A 15,089-nucleotide genomic window follows, 5' to 3' on the forward strand; every position below is an offset into this window, starting at 1 on the left:
GAGAGGTTGAAGAGAAAGGTCAAGGGTTTGCAAAGGGACTGGGCACAGTGTTTTAAAATGCAACTTGGTACCTTATCTGGACCCGCAGAAACGATATGTCCATAGATGACAAACCTTCCAGAACAACACTTTCCTCGAAAAAAGGCAGAAAAATGCTGTTAGCTTGAGGTAGCTGGTACGGATACGGAGTGGATGCGTTGTAAATATGAGACGAGTACGTTGTTTGGAAAAAGGTAGCGAATAAATTTGCAATACCAACAGCAGAAGCTTCTGTTTTGTTCTGGTAATGAAGGGACGGAGGAAAAGTGTTTGACTTACGCTTAGAGTTAACGAACGAATATAATTTTTTAGGATCACTACGAAAGTTACTACTACATTGTGAAAGGTAATGATTATAACACTGACTATTAACGGCAAGGAACAGAGAGCGAGCGGAGGAGTATAGAGCTAAGGCCGACGTGGAGCCCGACTTCTGGTACTTTTTATAGAGCCGGGATTTATTGTTATACCCGATACTCAAAATGAGTATTGGGGTATATTAGATTTGTGGTAAAAGTGGATGTGTGTAACGTCCAGAAGGAATCGTTTCCGACCCCATAAGGTATATATATTCTTGATCAGCATCAATAGCCGAGTCGATTGAGCCCTGTCTGTCTGTCCGTCTGTCCGTCCGTCCGTCCGTCCGTCCGTCCGTCCGTCCGTCCGTCCGTCCGTCCGTCCGTCCGTCCGTCCCCTTCAGCGCCTAGTGCTCAAAGACTATAAGAGCTAGAGCAACGTTGTTTTGGATCCAGATTTCTGTGATATGTCACTGCTACAAAAATATTTCAAAACTTCGCCCCGCCCACTTCCGCCCCCACAAAGGACGAAAATCTGTGGCATCCACATTTTTAAAGATACGATAAAACCAAAAACGCAGAATCGTAGAGAATGACAATATGTTCTAGAGTGTAAGATCTCAACCAGATCGTATAATTATTATAGCCAGAATCAAGAAAACAATTTCATTCTTTCTCGCTCTGTCTCTCTCTAACACACAGGTTTCATGGTCGGTTTTGTCAATTGCAAAATATGAGTTCAAGGATCTCAGAACCTATAAGAGCCAGAGCAACCAAATTTGGTATCCACACTCCTGTGATATCCGACCTTGACCGTTTCCTGTCCAAATTTCGAAACACCCCCTTCCGCCCCCGCAAAGGACGAAAATCTGGGGCATCCACAAATCTCAGAGACTATTAAGGCTAGAGTAACCGAATTTGGTATCCGCACTTCTGTTAGATTTCACTATAAAACGTATATCTCAGAATTTCGCCCCACCCTTTTCCGCCCACACAAAGGACGAAAATCTGTTGCATCCACAATATTGCACATTCGAGAAAACTAAAAACGCAGGATCATAGATAATGACCATATCTATCAGATTGCTGAATTTGGATCAGATCAGATCATTTTTATAGCCAAAAGGATTAAATCAATTTGCACTGGCTACGCAGCGCCCGACGTCACGCTCAGACTGATTTTCTGTCTCTCTCGCACGCACTCCTTGTCGTGTCGTTTAATATTAGCGGCGTCTGCCGGAGGAGAGCCATACTGACTTAGTATCGGGTATAACTGTAGAGTTGCGGTCTCCGCAGCAACTCACAACGTTCCCCCTCGTTTTTTAAGTATGAAAAATACTTGGAGAACCAGGGAGGCCTGGACGATACGGGTACAGTGATATCTGGAACAAATGTATTAAGGGCGGAGTAAATAGAGCTATTAAACGATTCAGCAGTCTGATAGATATGGTCATTATCTATGATTCTGCGTTTTTAGTTTTCTGAATCTGCAATATTGTGGATGCAACAGATTTTCGTTCTTTGTGGGGGCGGAAGGGGGTGAGCGAAATTCTGAGATATACGTTTTATAGTGAGATCTAACAGAAGTGCGGATACCAAATTCGGTTACTCTAGCCTTAATAGTCTCTGAGATTTGTGGATGCCCCAGATTTTCGTCCTTTGCGGGGGCGGAAGGGGGTGTGGCGAAATTTGGACACGAAACGGGCAAGGTCCGATATCACAGGAGTGTGGATATCAAATTTGGTTGCTCTGGCTCTTATAGGTTCTGAGATCCTTGAACTCATATTTTGCAATTGGCAAAGCCGACCTAGTAACCTGTGTGTTAGAGAGAGACAGATCGAGAAAGAATGAAATTGTTTTCTTGATTCTGGCTATAATAATTATACGATCTGGTTGAGATTTTTTGATTTTACACTCTAGAACATATAGTCATCCTCTACGATTCTGCGTTTTTGGTTTTATCTTATCTTTGAAAATGTGGATGCCACAGATTTTCGTCCTTTGTGGGGTCGGAAGTGGGCGGGGCGAAGTTTTGAAATATTTTTGTAGCAGTGACATATCACAGAAGTCTGGATCCAAAACAACGTTGCTCTAGCTCTTATAGTCTTTGAGCACTAGGCGCTGAAGGGGACGCACAGACGGACGGACGGACCGACAGACAGGGCTCAATCGACTCGGCTATTGATGCTGGTCAAGAATATATATACTTTATGGGGTCGGAAACGATTCCTTCTGGACGTTACACACATCCACTTTTACCACAAATCTAATATACCCCAATACTCATTTTGAGTATCGGGTATAACGAGCTAACAGTTGCATCTATGTTCGGTAATGAATAAAGAAACGACCAATCAACACGCGAGTGATGTAGATATAAATCGATAAAGTTTGTTTTGCGAAAACACTTTATGTGACAAGGAGCCATGTCAGCACCTCCAGATGGTGTACACTCCAGGGATATCGACAAAGTTGGATGGTAAGGATCTTCAGGGAGTGATATTGGGCTTGCTTTAGGTACCGTAGCAAGAGAAGCATCGTTAACAAACACGAGGTCAAGAAGTCTGTCCCTATTAATTTGGACAAGGGAAATATCCGTTAGCCCATTGATAAAGTCATCACAAGGCAGCCAAGATAGAAATGGGAGGTTAAAGTCCTCCGTGACAATAATTCGATCGTTGCACCCTAATGCAGATACGACAGTATTAATTGCTGAGAGGTGGTTTAAGTAAACCTCAGCATCAGACCTGGGAGGAATGTAGGAGCAGCTTAAATAGAAAAATGGCGAGCCAACACGAACTTTGACTGCAACAAATTCAATTCCATGGATGTTATTGAATGGGAAAAACTCAGATGAGAAAACAGATTTAACTGCAATCAGAACCCCACCTGCAAAAGATGGGCGGTCCATTCTATAAATAGTGTAACTATCAATGAAAATTTCTTGCCCTTGAATCACAGTTTCTTGGGCTCAAACTCTTGAGCGAATCGCCTAGACGGAAAATTCCGCATATTGTTACCAATCTCTTGCAACCTAATCCGATTGGTACGCCTGCCTCCCACCTTCATCCATCGGAAGCATTTCCGTGTAGTCATGCCACGCCGTTGTCTGTAAATCCGCCAATGGTGGCTCCGGAGTTCTTTACACCGAGCAATGTGCTTCCTTCGAGCACCCAACTCCCCAACAGCATCAATCCCATCCCTGCAGTTTCTGTGGCCGTCACTTCTGACGCGGTGAGTGCTCCTAGTGCGGGTGTGCTGGTTGCTGACGACGTCTTGCCAATTCCTGCTCCAATTCCTGCTCCAATTCCTACTCCAATTCCTGCTACAGCCATTGCTGCCAATTCCTCTGCCCTTGTACCGAGATCTCTTTTAGGAGTGGCTCCACCATCTCGATCTCGCTTGGGACTTCAACTTAAAGCAGTGGTCCCTCGGAAAGCAATATTTGTTTCTCGTCTTATTCCTGAGGCTACAACGGAGGATGTTAAACAACATCTTGCCGCTAAACTTAACACTTCGCCTGTTGATATAGTTGTGACTAAATTTACATTTAAACATAAGCGCAACATATCATCCTTTAAAATTCTTCTCCCTGATTCTTTACTATCCTGTTCTCTAGAACCGTCAATATGGCCTGAGCATACAATTGTGCATGAGTTCCTTCTCAAAGATTCGAACTCGAATCCAAGAATTACCGAACATGCTCCAAGAAACTGATGTACTATTTTTCCATGCACTATCAGAACGTTCGCAGTTTGCTGGGAAAATTGCGTCAAATTCATACTAATAGCGCGTCCTTTGATTTCGATGCCATCGCGTTTACCGAAACCTGGCTTAACTCCTCTGTCAATGATCACGAAATTTTCATTGATAGTTACACTATTTATAGAATGGACCGCCCATCTTTTGCAGGTGGGGTTCTGATTGCAGTTAAATCTGTTTTCTCATCTGAGTTATTCCCATTCAATAACATTCATGGAATTGAATTTGTTGCAGTCAAAGTTCGTGTTGGCTCCGCATTTTTCTATTTAACCTGCTCTTACATTCCTCCCAGGTCTGATGATGAGCTTTACTTACACCACCTTTCAGCAATTAATAATGTTGTTTCTACATTAGGGTGCAATGATCGAATTATTGTCATGGGGGACTTTAACCTCCCATTTCTTTCTTGGCTGCCTTGTGATGACGCTAACCTGTTGTTTCCCAATTGCCATAATGACTTTATCAATGGGCTAACGGATATTTCCCTTGTCCAAATTAATGCCGTTAAAAACATTAGGGACAGACTTCTTGACCTCGTTTTTGTTAACGATGGTTCTCTTGCTACTGTATCTAGAGCAAGCCCAATATCTCTCCCTGAAGATCCTTACCATCCAACTTTGTTGATGTCACTGGAGTGTACACAATCTGGAGGTGCTGACAGTTCCATGGCTCCTTGTCACATAAAGTGTTTTCGCAAAACAAACTTTATTGATTTAGATCTACATCTCTCGCGTGTTGATTGGTCGTTTCTTTATTCATTACCGAACATAGATGCAACTGTTAACTCGTTTTATAGTTCTATTTACTCCGCCCTTAATACGTTTGTTCCAGATATCACTGTACCTGTATCGTCCAAGCCTCCCTGGTTCTCCAAGTATTTGTCATACTTAAAAAATAATAAATCCCGGCTCTATAAAAAGTACCAGAAGTCGGGCTCCACGTTGGCCTTAGCTCTATACTCCTCCGCTCGCTCTCTGTTCCTTGCCGTCAATAGTCAGTGTTATAATCATTACCTTTCACAATGTAGTAGTAACTTTCGTAGTGATCCTAAAAAATTCTATTCGATCGTTAATTCTAAGCGCAAGTCAAACGTTTTTCCTCCGTCCCTTCATTACCAGAACAAAACAGAAGCTTCTGCTGTTGGTATTGCAAATTTATTCGCTAACTTTTTCCAAACAACGTACTCGTCTCATATTTACAACGCATCCACTCCGTACCCGTACCAGCTACCTCAAGCTAACAGCATTTTTCTGCCCTTTTTCGAGGAAAGCGTTGTTCTGGAAGGTTTGTCATCTATGGACATATCGTTTTCTGCGGGTCCAGATAAGGTACCAAGTTGCATCTTAAAACACTGTGCCCAGTCCCTTTGCAAACCCTTGACCTTTCTCTTCAACCTCTCCTTGGAACAGTCTTGTCTCCCAGTAATTTGGAATGAGCCCTACATCATTCCGCTTCACAAAAAAGGTTCAAGATCAAACATTGAAAACTATCGTGGTATCGCAAAGCTTTCCGCCATCCCGAAGCTTCTTGAGTTCCTGGTCACCCGGCAACTGCAACATCTTTGTTGCAGCTTGATATCTCCATCGCAACACGGTTTTTTCAGACATCGTTCAACATCGACTAACCTTCTTGAGTTTTCTAACCTAATCCACCGGGGTTTTCAAATTGGTTTGCAGACGGATGTAGTTTTTACGGACTTCAGCAAGGCATTCGATTCTGTGAACCATGCTCTGCTTATTCAAAAGCTCTCTTTATTAGGGTTCCCAACGAATCTTCTAGATTGGATTTTGTTCTATCTCTCTAACCGTACTCAACGTGTTTTGTTTTCTAACGTGTTGTCAAATACTGTTAATGTTACTTCAGGTGTGCCACAGGGAAGTCATCTGGGCCCGCTTCTGTTTATTATACCCGATACTCAAAATGAGTATTGGGGTATATTAGATTTGTGGTAAAAGTGGATGTGTGTAACGTCCAGAAGGAATCGTTTCCGACCCCATAAAGTATATATATTCTTGATCAGCATCAATAGTCGAGTCGATAGAGCCCGTCTGTCTGTCCGTCTGTCCGTCCGTCCGTCCGTCTGTCCGTCCCCTTCAGCGCCTAGTGCTCAAAGACTATAAGAGCTAGAGCAACGATGTTTTGGATCCAGACTTCTGTGATATGTCACTACAACAAAAATATTTCAAAACTTCGCCCCACCCACTTCGGCCCACACATGGGATGAAAATCTGTGGCATCCACATACGATAAAACCAACGCAGAATCGTAGAGAATGACTATATGTTCTAAAGTGTAAAATCTCAACCTCTAACACACAGGTTTCATGGTCGGTTTTGCCAATTGCAAAATATGAGTTCAAGGATCTCAGAACCTATAAGAGCCAGAGCAACCAAATTTGGTATCCACACTCCTGTGATATCGGATCTTGACCGTTTTGTGTCCAAATTTCGCCACACCCCCTTCCGCCCCCGCAAAGGACGAAAATCTGGGGCATCCACAAATCTCAGAGACTATTAAGGCTAGAGTAACCGAATTTGGTATCCGCACTTCTGTTAGATCTCACTATAAAACGTATATCTCAGAATTTCGCCCCACCCCCTTCCGCCCCACAAAAGACGAAAATCTGTTGGATCCACAATATTGCACATTCGAGAAAACTAAAAACGCAGAATCATAGAGGTCATTCTCTATCTATCTATCAGATTGCTGAATCTGGATCAGATCGGATTATTTTTGTAGCCAAAAGCAAGAAATCAATTTGCGGTGGCTACGCAGCGCCCGACGTCACGCTCAGACTGATTTTCTGTCTCTCTCGCACGCACTCTTTGTCGTGTCGTTCAATATTAGCGGCGTCTGCCGGAGGAGAGCCATACTGACTAAGTATCGGGTATAAATGTAGAGTTGCGGTCTCCGCAGCAACTCACAACTTTCCCCCTCGTTTTATTTGCACACACGCCTTCAACTGGATCTAAGTGAACTACTATTGTGGTGTTCAACTAATCTTCTTTTTCTGAACCTTTCCAAATGCAAACTTATGACATTTTACCGTCGCGCTCCACATTTTGTCTCATATGTTCTAGGAAATCATGTCCTTGAGCGAATTTCGAGCTCAAATGACCTCGGAGTCCTTTTTGATCATAAGATGTGTTTTAACAGCCATATAGCTGCAACTGTAAATAAAGCTAAGTGTGTTTTAGCGTTCATTAAGCGTTGGTCCAAGGAGTTTGACGACCCGTACGTTACGAAACAACTGTACATCTCGTTAGTACGTCCTATATTGGAGTATTGTTCTTGTGTGTGGAGTAGTTCCCGCAGTATAAAGAGCAGCAGGTTGTTATTGAATCCGTGCAAAAGCAATTTTTAATTTTTGCCCTTCGGAACTTTAACTGGGACTCGGGTAGAATCTTGCCACCCTACCGGTCTAGGCTAAATCTTATTGACCTGCCGTCGTTGCACCATCGCAGAATATGCAATGGCGTAATGTTCGTGCACAAGCTCCTTCTCGGGACTGTTGACTCCCAAACTCTCTTGGGTCAGATTGACTTGGCCGTTCCATCTAGACCTACCCGTACTTTTAGGCCTATCCGTTTACCCATATGTAGGTCTAATCATGCTGATTATGAACCTTTTAGGGTTTTATGCCATAATTATAACTCCCTCTGCCAAACCCTATCCCCTGAACTGTCTCTTAAACTAATTGCATGCAATATTTATAATCACTTAAATTTATCATAGATAATGACCATATCTATCAGACTGCTGAATCTGGATCAGATCGGATCATTTTTATACCCAAAAGGAACAAATCAATTTGCACTGGCTACGCAGCGCCCGACGTCACGCTCAGACTGATTTTCTGTCTCTCTCGCACGCACTCTTTGTCGTGTCGTTTAATATTAGCGGCGTCTGCCGGAGGAGAGCCATACTGACTAAGTATCGGGTATAACTGTAGAGTTGCGGTGTCCGCAGCAACTCACAACTTTCCCCCTCGTTTTATTTGTGAATGACCTTCCTCAAGTTATAACATACTCTACTACAATAATGTATGCTGATGATGTTAAAATATGTCTTTCTTGCTCTGATTGGTATTTGCACACACGCCTTCAACTGGATCTAAGTGAACTACTATTGTGGTGTTTAACTAATCTTCTTTTTCTGAACCTTTCCAAATGCAAACTTATGACATTTTACCGTCGCGCTCCACATTTTGTCTCATATGTTCTAGGAAATCATGTCCTTGAGCGAATTTTGAGTTCAAATGACCTCGGAGTCCTTTTTGATCATAAGATGTGTTTTAACAGCCATATAGCTGCAACTGTAAATAAAGCTAAGTGTGTTTTAGCGTTCATTAAGCGTTGGTCCAAGGAGTTTGACGACCCGTACGTTACGAAACAACTGTACATCTCGTTAGTACGTCCTATATATTGGAGTATTGTTCTTGTGTGTGGAGTAGTTCCCACAGTATAAAGAGCAGCAGGTTGTTATTGAATCCGTGCAAAAGCAATTTTTAATTTTTGCCCTTCGGAACTTTAACTGGGACTCGGGTAGAATCTTGCCACCCTACCGGTCTAGGCTAAATCTTATCGACCTGCCGTCGTTGCACCATCGCAGAATATGCAATGGCGTAATGTTCGTGCACAAGCTCCTTCTCGGGACTGTTGACTCCCAAACTCTCTTGGGTCAGATTGACTTGGCCGTTCCATCTAGACCTACCCGTACTTTTAGGCCTATCCGTTTACCCATATGTAGGTCTAATTATGCTGATCATGAACCTTTTAGGGTTTTATGCCATAATTATAACTCCCTCTGTCAAACCCTATCCCCTGAACTGTCTCTTAAACTAATTGCATGCAATATTTATAATCATTTAAATTTAGCTAACTTTTAACTTATCTTTTTCCGCCTTTAATCTAAGTACCATTATTAACAGATAATTTGTTAATTTAAATTTAATAAAAAATAAATTGACAGAGGAGTTAAGCCAGGTTTCGGTAAACGCGATGGCATCGAAATCAAAGGACGCACTATTAGTATGAATTTGACGCAATTTGCCCAACAAACTGCGAACGTTCTGATAGTGCATGGAAAAATGAAACATCAGTTTTTTTGAGCAGGTTCGGTAATTCTTGGATTCGAGTTCGAATCTTTGAGAAGGAACTCATGCATAATTGTATGCTCAGGCCATATTGACGGCTCAAGAGATTTAGATAGTAAAGAATCAGGGAGAAGAATTTTAAAGGATGATATGTTGCGCTTATGTTTAAATGTAAATTTAGTCACAACTATATCTTCAGGCGAAGTGTTAAGTTTAGAGGAAAGATGTTGTTTAACATCCTCCGTTGTAGCCTCAGGAATCGAGATGGTGGAGCCACTCCTAAAAGAGATCTCGGTCCTGGGGCAGGAATTGGCAAGACATCACCAGCAACCAACACACCCGCACTAGGAGCACTCACCACGTCAGAAGAGACGGCAGAAGAAACTGCAGGGATGGGATTGATGCTGTTGGGAACTTGGATGCTCGAAGGAAGCACATTGCTCGGTGTAAAGAACACCGGAGCCACCGTTAGCGGATTTAAAGATAACGGCGAGGCATGACCACACAGAGTAACAAATGCTTCCGATGGATGAAGGTGGGAGGCAGGCTTACCAGCCAGCAGCTAAGAAATGAATCACCAATGATTACACCACCGAATTCACATTTCTTTGCACTACAAACGATTGACAGCAGTAGAATCACTGTGCACGAATAATAAAAGAACGGAGTGAGAGCGCAGGTAAAATCGGAGAGCAGACAGCAGAGCGAGCCCGACAATCAGCTGCCGCGGCAATAATTCAAAGCAGATGATCCAACGAAGTGCAGGAAACGAGCAGTAAACTCACCAAAGCAGAGAGGGAGAGTATAGGCAATCCAGAGAGAGTGAGAGCAAAAATGCGAGCAGCAGGCCCGCTTATGCTCACGAGAAAGTGTGGGCGATGCAAACGTTGATGCGCGAGAACAGTGCACACCGAAGAAGCGATAACGAAAAGCAGACTGGGCAAAAAACAATAACAAATTGCCTGCAAGAGTCCGATGCGTTACTTTGCGAATATTGTATTTATATTAAACACTTGTTTACAAACGAAACACTGGTGATTAACACAAAGTAAAATCAAATTAAAGAGATGCGATGATATATCAAAACAAAGTCACAACAATGTTGTATGATATTTAAGCAAAGGGCGGAGAATGCAGGAGCAAGAAAAAACACAACCGGCTTAAGCAAGAGCTAGAAGCGTATAGCTTCATAAGCGTTCCGTTATGAATCTTTGTAAATGGAGTTTTTTTCCATCAAATTCTGTCACTGCATGCGAAATTTCTTTTATATACGCCCTTTTGGGCGGCTAATTCATCGGCCATGGTGCTAAATTTTTGTTCTACTATACTTGAGTATGTGTCAGAATCCGTAGAATCCTGATCTGAAAGTTTTGACTGTTTTAATACAGCCGGAATCGTTAGATTTTTAGGTCTGTGATGGTTATTTCTGTATTTATTGGTTCAATTTTAACAGATTCTGATTCTAATTCTGGTTCTGATTCTACTTCTGATAAGGTTTGGTTAAGGTTCTGATAAGGTCTTTTATATACTTAGTTTGTGGCAAGAGTGATTGGTCAAAAACAGCTAGTTTGGTGTAATCGTTTGGCAATATAAGTTGTAGATTATGTATTTTATTAACGTTAAAACATATGCTTTTTAGACGTGCTATTACATCTCTAATTTGAACTGTATGCAAAGATGTTAGCCTTTTTTGATTATTTAGATGAAGAGTTACTATTTCGTTGTACTTTGTAATGACGATTTCAGTATGTTTTACTATTGTACGCGTTGTGATAGGCACACTTTTATTTAAGCATTTGTATGATTTGTCTAATTCGGTTCTATTGTTTGAAATTTTGTTTACCATCTCTTTCCATTCCATAGATATTCGGATCTACTTTATTATTATTATTTATTAGCATTTATTTTCTTTAAACAAATTTTCGTTTATATATTTGGGGTGTATCTTTTCTTAAGATGCTTGTTATGCATTGCATAGAGTTTATGAACAAGCATTACCGAAATTAAAATGATTATTATTAATAACTGAGTCCATAGACGTCCTATGTCCTCAGTATGATCAACAATTTCAACTTTATTAACGAATTTGGCCGTTGGATTTTCAATTTAAAACTCTGTTTTAAATTTTTTCTTTCATTTTTTTTCTTCTATTGTCAAAATAAATTTTTTTTTCGAGTAAATTATTAAGTGGATTTTGATAACATTTTGTTCCTACCTAATTGGCGTATGGCTTTATGGGCCAAACTTCTCATCGGGCAACGCAATTATCGCTCAATGGTAAAAACTAAATATTATTATATGCTGCTGACGTGTTGTCTTCCTTGCGTTTCCTTCGGAGGTGGCACTCGCACTTTACTTCTGCGTTGGCGCAAGAGGCTGCACTTTATTGCTCGCCCAGCTTGGCATGCTTGGATGGAGGAGAAGTTTTAGTTTTTTCGAATATTGATTTGATACTTGAGTGAGAGGGGGATGAGATCTTTTTCTATTGTTTTTGGTCTTGTTGCCAAGACTCTATATGATCTATTTTGTCATATATCTCGCTGGCCGTCTCCCAACGTGGTGGTTCGTTGGTGGCTAAGAATATTAAAAGTTGGGCTTTTTCTCTTCTTTGTCTTACGATTTTTCTTTTTGAGCCCATTCATCCTCTACTTACTCAGTGTTTGAATCTTCCTTTTTGTCCAGTGCCATCGTTTTATTATTTTAGTTTTTTTGTTTTACTCCTGTTTGTTTTTTCACTTTTCACTTTTCTTTTTTAACACATTTGTGCCTCGAGCTTTTAGCTCTAAGTCACGGTCGCCATGTAAAGAGTTTTATTTGATAGAAGAAGGTCCGTTGTGTTTGAGTTCTGAAAAGTGAATGTTTATTGGAATATTTTTGTGTCTTAGCCTAGGGTACAATTGTTCTTACGTTTATCGGAGAGCGAGAGTTCTCACATGCATCTTATGAAGAGAGTACTACTGCAGTTGTATTAGTGCGAGCGGTCTCTGCCTGAGTCTATGTTAATGCATAATCAGCATTAAGTGGATTATTGAAAGAGAGACCCTTAGCCTCAGTATGAGTGCGTTTGCGGTCTGCCTGTGTTTTGGGGAAATGCTTGAACAGCAGTTTGGCCAGCTGGCTGATCCGCGCTCAAGCGGCAGATCATGTTGCTGTACAAAAGGAATGTGTAACATAAACAAAAGTTCTTTATGTCACTGCGTTGATATACGCTCTTATATATTAGTTTACATATATAACAGAGGGTTAAATATGTATGTACTTTCACGGGTTCACTACACCACAGTGCGTGTTCCGCGCCTACCGCACTCCCAGCAGAAGAGGATCGATGGGTTGGTGCAGTCGCGGGCAGCATGTCCAGCTTCTCCACAGCGCCGAGAGGCCGCGTGTGGGTTGACGATTGGAGTGGTGATCATCCGCTGTGGAGCTTCCCGGGCTGGAGCGCCAGTTTGATGTGGCCTCCTTGTGGGTTCCGTGGTGTTCCACTGGGGTTTTCGGAAAGGGGTTCAGATTCGCCCCGCCTTCGTCTTGCGCCTGTGGCACCGTTGGCCGCGCGTACCTGGGGAGCTGTCGCGGGGGAATGGGCGTTGCCAGGATATTTCGCTCCTGAATACTTTCGTATTCTGTGGCCAACATCGTGAGTTGTGCCAGGCTTCGTAGTTTGTGTTTACGCACGTATAGCTGGTACGCCGGGAGAGTGTTGCCATAGATCCGGTTGAGCTCTTTAGCCGCGTCGTACCCAGCGATGACGAAGTCCTTGAACGGTTCGCCTACCGCTTGTTTGCGGTCCTTGATCTGGTCTTCCAGTTGCTCAAAGTACCGGGGAGGCAGGAAGAAGGCTAGGAATTCCTGACGGAACTCGGTCCATGAGGCGCTCTGTAGTCGGCTGGTGCGGAACCATCGGTTGGCTCGGACGGTGAGGAGCTCCGCCATGGCTCGCGGCATGTCTACACCGTACGAGGGGGCACGCTCTTCCAGAATGGGTCATCCTGCCCGTCGAACTGGATTCCCCACTTCTGAATCCGTTCCGCCATATTCGCGGCGTGACTGTAGTAATGGCCGTCTGTGGGTCCGTTTCCTACTGCAGTCGGCAAAATCCTTCTCATGGGCGAAGGCCTTGGCTCCGGGTAGATCCTCGGCGGTTATCGATTTCGGCGGGACGCTGGTTTTGCCCCCCGTGGTTCCAGGGACTCGTAGGCTAAGCTCAGGGTCCGTCTTACGCTTCTCCGTTTGTCCCGATGTGCTGGCCTGTGGTGATCTGGCTCGTCCTGGTGATCTGGCATACTGTCGCTCGAGCTCCGCCAGCCTGACCCAGGCATCGTGTTCCAGGGGCCCGGCGACTAGTTCCGCGAAATTTCTCCGCAAATCTTTCACGTTCCCCACGCGGATGAATCCGAATTCCTTCGCGAAGGACTCCAGCTCCTCTCGGCGGCATTTATATATTCAGCCGGTACTCACCCCTGGTTTGACGCCAAATTCTCCAGGGTAGTACTCACCGGGCTGTTCCTTTGTATGGGATTCCATTGATCCGCTTATTACTCGCGTTTGCTATTTTGTTTAGCTTGCGTTTTTCCGGCACTGGGGCACTGGGTCGAGCTTCGCTGCGGGCGTTTCGAATTTCTTCCCGGGGTGGTGGCACCGTTGTGCGAGGTCGGGGTTTTCTTCGCGCTGTTTTTCCTGGTTCTCTAGCGGCCGTGGGATTTTATTCCACAAACCCTCGTCGACGTTCCTTCAGGTGCCTGCTCGGCCGCCACTTGTGATGGAACTATTTCAGGCTGAGGCAAGCTCAGTCACGTCCAGGGGTCAATCCACAAGAAATTTGTAGAAGTAGATGGAACTTTGAGGGAAACGTCGGGGTTGGCCTTTCGCAGAGAGGGTGGATCAGGGATAGGGCGAGTGCTGCTCGTCTTGTATATTAAATGGTGTGCGTGGACTTGGGGTGGGTTAGTGTCGGTGCCTTGGCTAGTTAGAATAAACTTACGCAATTTGATATTGTTCTGATGATTAGACACTTTATTACGAATATTTTAGCACTTTTTAATTCTTAGATTAGTACGAAGGTTTTTTGGTACAACGTCTGTACTCGGGGCCGGGTTTCTGCGTAAGATGCTCTTCTGGTTCTGGCTGGAACCTATTTATATTCCTGTTGTTGCTGTGTCAGCGGGCTTGCTTTTCGCCGGTTCGGCGATCGTGGTTTGACACGGTTTCGCTTCTTGTCTTGGCGAAAATATAATCTTTGTGTATTATAATACAATTATTATTTATGATTTTAGTCCTAATGCTCTTATTGTAAACAACGTAGTTAGGTAACATTAAAAATTTGGTGTTATTAATTGGTAGCGGTACTACATGTGCTAATTTATAATTTTCAACCATTGGTATTTTGACTTGAAATATTATTTTATTGGTTGATGCAAAGGTTTCTAGATTTAGGATTCTATACAATGTTCCTCTGATTCCACATAGTAGTTTTTATTGATCAATATTTGTTCTATTATTTGCAGTTCTTCTATAGATAGTATAAATTTAGGAATGATCTTTAATTTAGAAAGCAACAGGCTCTCTGCGATATTATTCAGGTGATTTGACAACACGTCGATATTGAAGTTGATGCGACTTATGTGTTGTAACAAGTGTATTTCGTTGTGCTCTTGTGAGAGCTTCGAATAAACATCGTTTTTATAATTATTTATAAATCTATTGAATGTTTCCTGCTCTTTGTTAATATGGTCTGTTATGTTTCTGAACCTAATTGTCGTTTACCTATTTACTAGGCTTTGTTGTTTAATGTTAGCTGTAATCTCCTCCTCGGCTCTATTTATTGTAACGAGTTTATTTATTATTTTCTCTTCGTCGCTTGCGTCCAAGTTCCCTTGAGTCCCTTTTCTTGAGTCTTCTAA

This window comes from Drosophila miranda, chromosome XR (genome assembly GCF_003369915.1).
Source record: "Drosophila miranda strain MSH22 chromosome XR, D.miranda_PacBio2.1, whole genome shotgun sequence".
Lineage (NCBI taxonomy): Eukaryota > Metazoa > Arthropoda > Insecta > Diptera > Drosophilidae > Drosophila > Drosophila miranda.